Consider the following 5,046-nt stretch of genomic DNA (forward strand, 5'->3'; position numbering starts at 1 on the left):
CCCCACACCTCATCAGAAGGAGGGTGCAACCACGTGGGACCGTATTGCGGCATTTGCTGGCCAATTTATTGTAACCTACGTGGTGCTGACAGAATATTAACTAGAGGAACTGTCTTAACATACTATATCAATTTAACATCCCAAGGGCTAGGCTGAAGTCAAGAAAACCTCCTTTATCATTGGGAAAGCAACTTCATGAAGATGGTTTCGATGTTGACGCTGAGTGGCAGAATCAATGGTGTCAAAGTCAGCGACAATCTGCTCTATTCAATTTCACAGGCACAACCTACAACAAAGCGGAATTTTCTCTTCCAAGAAAACCATATTGCAGCCTCAACCGTCTCCGCACTCAACACGGCCGATGCAAATCTTGTTTATTTAAGTGGGGATTGGCTGATGATGAAATCTGCGATTGTGGCCATCTAAATCAAACAATGAACCATATCCTGAATGATTGCCCAATATGGTCTTACCCAGGAAATCTTGAAGATCTGGTATCTTTGACTGATAATGCTAAAACTTGGCTTCAGAATCTAAATGTGTAACCTTCTCCTGCGTACCTACATAGGTAATTATGAAAGTTTTTTAAAAGCCCTCAGGTCGTATCTGCCCCAGATCTGTATACTCTAGTGTTACACTTGAAGTTAAATTGATTTCTGAGTTAAATTCAAATGAAAATCAGCCAATCAGATATCAGATTGCTTATTCTAAATCTAAACAATAGTACCTATAGGAATAAACAATAAACTCTTTGAGGAGCGGTTTAATTTTAGACCAGCTCCATAAGATTGTCCTAATCCTCACTTATACCAGACTATCCTAATCAGTTTCACTTTTAACCCAAGTAGTTCAGATTGTGGTCCCATCATGTATTTAAAATTTTCATCAGTAGGTAAATGGTTTCTTCAAATGGAGGCTGTGTTCCTGTGTGTTCCATCCAATGTGTGAATGGGATGTGTTCCAATCCACTCGACCATGAATGAGAATAAAATAGGGTACATTTTGTTACATCGTGTTTTCGACATTTTCTGCAGTCCGAAATGACCTGCTTGTTGCATAAATGGACTTTCTTTGTACTATCATCTATACTCGGCCTGATAATAGTAACAGGGAGTTAGCCCAATATTGACAGGGGGTTATAGCCTAATTAATTTACGATTTCCTAGAAAAGCCTTTCGATGTTTTCACCGGGAGAAAATTGTACTAAGGGGTACATAGCGTACATTATAAGTGCCTAAATTATCTAGGTACAGTGTGTTTAATAAGTCGTGAGATCGTTAGTATATACTTAGAATTGGAAAAGCAAAGGTCGCAAGGTTCCTAGGTATTCACAGTAATTTTAGAAACAGAAAAAAAGGGGGGGGGGAACTTCTTAATTGGATACCTACTACATATTTCTTGTGACAATAATTCATGCTAAAACCATTTTCTTTGAAATTCCTTTGAATTCACCTTTCACGATAACAAAGGTTCCAAGTTCCAATATTTTTCTCGTGATTAATTATAATTAGGTAGTCACATCACGTCTTGTCTTGTCTTGAGTTTACATAGAATATCAAGGAAAATCAGGACATCCATAAAAAAGAAACAAAACAAATAAACAATAAACAAAAAAAATTGTGTTCAATAATGCGTGAGATCGTTTATAAGTATAAAGCAAAGGTCGCAAGGTTCCTAGGTATTCACAGTAATTTTAGAAACAGAAAAAAGAGGGGAAACTTCATGATTTCTTGTGACAATTTCTTGTGACAATAATTTTATGCTAAAACCATTTTCTTTGAAATTCCTTTGAATTCACCTTTCATGATAACAAACGTTCCAAGTTCCAATATTTTTCTCGTGATTAATTATAATTAGGTAGTCACATCACGTCTTGTCTTGAGTTTACATAGAATATCAAGGAAAATCAGGACATCCATAAAAAAGAAACAAAACAAATAAACAATAAACAAAAAAAACTAACTGTTCGATATTATTTCCCCCCACTCATTGTTATTCTCGAAATAACGACGCCAGCAGGGGAGCAGAGCATTAATATCTAATTAATTTGCAAACTATACTCGCTAAGAGTCTCTCCAGTACATAAAATGCATCAGAGAGGAGTTTTAATGCTCTTCCGCTGAATTGGAGCACTAGTTGTGAAATTATTCATTGCTGCGACTTATACGCCCTCTTGGAGTTATTTTCGAAATAACGACGCCAGCAGGGGAGCAGAGCATTAAATATATCTAATTAATTTGCAAACTATACTCGCTAAGAGTCTCTCCAGTACATAAAATGCATCATCAGAGAGCAGTTTTAATGCTCTTCCGCTGAATTGGAGCACTAGTTGTGAAATTATTCATTGCTGCGACTTATACGCCCTCTTGGAATGAATTATATTGCTTGATAAATGCTCTCAATGGACTCGGGACAAAGTTATAGGGTGTGAGGACAGCAACACATTCGCTGCCAAACGAGAAGTCCATGGAAAAATGGAGGGAGTAATAGAGTCAGGAGTATGTATGCTGGTCCGTCCGGATTGTTTAGAGAAAACCACGAAAGTTGAGAAAAATAAGTTGAGTATAAGCTCTGAGAATTGACCCCTCTCCCTCAATATCGTCCAAAGATTCCATAAAAACTGTCAGACCCAAAGCCTCGATATCGCATTCCAGATTTCCGAGGTTGTGAAGCGCGAAAAAGTCAATCAACATAGCCTAAAACATGTCCATTGTCCATACTATTATTAGTATAAAATTGTTAATGATTCCACCAAAATCATTTGTTCTTACCTTTTTTATCTGGATTCCATCAGCCGATGTCGATTTCTGTCGACCTTGTTGTGTAGAAACTTCACTACAGAATGAGAGAGTGGAGTCGACACTACAAACGGAGACTGTAGAATTACCTTTAGACCTTAATAACATCCCTGTTGTCACCCTGACCCTGCGAGACGCATTAAAAAACGGCGCATAGGCCATTTGGAGCTATAAAAAATGAAACATGGAGCAATTTGTGTATTTAAAAAACTGACTGAAATAAAAAAGTAAGTAATTTGAAATAATGGAAAAGCTCGGAGTATCAAGAGGAATATTAAATGTCTACGCCTCTAAAGCTCGAAGGTAAAATGAATAAAATGATCAGAATTACCTAATTCACCTAATAAAAACTGTCCATAGCAACATATTAACCTACAATCCCTACAATGCTATATTCAACAATATCCTATTTCATTATACAAAACAAAATAGTTGTTTGTTGTTTTATATACCTATGTATGACAGTCAAGGTTTATAACAATGTTTATTTAATTCAGAGAATAGGTATTTGGCTTGAATTTTTTAATATCTCTGCTAATTTGTACTTACGTACATATTTTACATATGTTGATAATTTTATGCTCTAAATAGGTGAGCTAAGTGTCAGAATTTCAAAATTGATTTCATTGCATAAATTTAATAGGAACTCATTGAGCTACTTTTAAAAGAAGAGCTTTTAGTTCTTCAGAAAAGCTTAGAAGTCTTTTTCTCCATTCCCCTCTCTTTTTCCTTCCCTTTCAATCTCTCTCTCTCTCTGTTTGCTCTCCCTCTCTCTCTTTGCTCTCCCTCCCTCTCTCTCTCTCTCTCTCTCTGTTTGCTCTCCCTCTCTCCTGTCTCCTTTCTTCTTCTCCTTCCTTTACCCTCTCTCTCTAGTGCGCTTTACTTTCCTTATCCTATAGGAAGGAAAGTAATGTAATCGGGTCAAATTTTCGATGGTCAGATTTTAGTGCCTTTAGACCAGCTCCATAAGAATCATAAGATTGTCCTAATCCTCACTTACATATACCAGACTATCCTAATCATAATCAGTTTCACTTAACCCAAATAGTTCAGATTGTGGTCCCATGCATTTAAAATTTTCATCAGTAGGTAAATGGTTTCTTCAAATGGAGTGTGCCTGAAGGCTGTGTTCCTCTGTGTGTTCCATCCAATGTGTGAATGGGATGTGTTCCAATCCACTCGACCATTAATGAGAATAAAACAGGGTACATTTTGTTACATCGTGTTTTCGACATTTTCTGCAGTCCAAAATGACCTGCTTGTTGCATAAATGGACTTTCTTTGTACTATCATCTACTCGGCCTGATAATAGTAACAGGGGGTCAGCCTAATATTGACAAGGGGTCCGCCTAATTAATTTACGATTTCCTGGAAAAGCCTTTCGATGTTTTCACCAGGAGAAAATTGTACTAAGGGGCACTCGGCCTGATAATAGTAACAGGGAGCTAGCCCAATATTGACAGGGGGTTGTAGCCTAATTAATTTACGATTTCCTGGAAAAGCCTTTCGATGTTTTCACCAGGAGAAAATTGTACTAAGGGGTACATAGCGTACATTATAAGTGCCTAAATTATCTAGGTACAGTGTGTTCAATAAGGCGTGAGATCGTTAGTATACTCTTACACCCATATTATTTATGAACAAAATGCTGGCTCTTAAGTTCGTGCTAAGCATAGTCTCAAGGCATTTGATTGGTCAATTTTGACTTGAGACTGATCTAAGAACGATCATTCTTGTTCATAAATACGAGTGTCAGAATTGGAAAAGCAAAGGTCGCAAGGTTCCTAGGTATTCACAGTAATTTTAGAAACAGAAAAAAGGGGGGAAACTTCTTAATTGGATACCTACTGCATATTTCTTGTGACAATTATTTATGCTGAAACCATTTTCTTTGAAATTCCTTTGAATTCACCTTTCATGATAACAAAGGTTCCAAGTTCCAATATTTTACTCGTGATTAATTATAATTAGGCAGTCAGAATGTCAGATCACGTCTTGTCTTGTCTTGAGTTTACATAGAATATCAAGGAAAATCAGTACATCCATAAAAAAGAAACAAAACAAATAAACAATAAACAAAAAAACTAACTGTTCGATTTCATTCCCTCCACTCATTGTTATTCTCGCTATTCATGCTAAAACCATTTTCTTTGAAATTCCTTTGAATTCACCTTTCATGATAACAAAGGTTCCAAGTTCCAATATTTTTCTCGTGATTAATTATAATTAAGGTAGTCACATCACGTCT

Source organism: Diaphorina citri, unplaced genomic scaffold (assembly GCF_000475195.1).
Source record: "Diaphorina citri unplaced genomic scaffold, Diaci psyllid genome assembly version 1.1 scaffold22, whole genome shotgun sequence".
NCBI lineage: Eukaryota > Metazoa > Arthropoda > Insecta > Hemiptera > Psyllidae > Diaphorina > Diaphorina citri.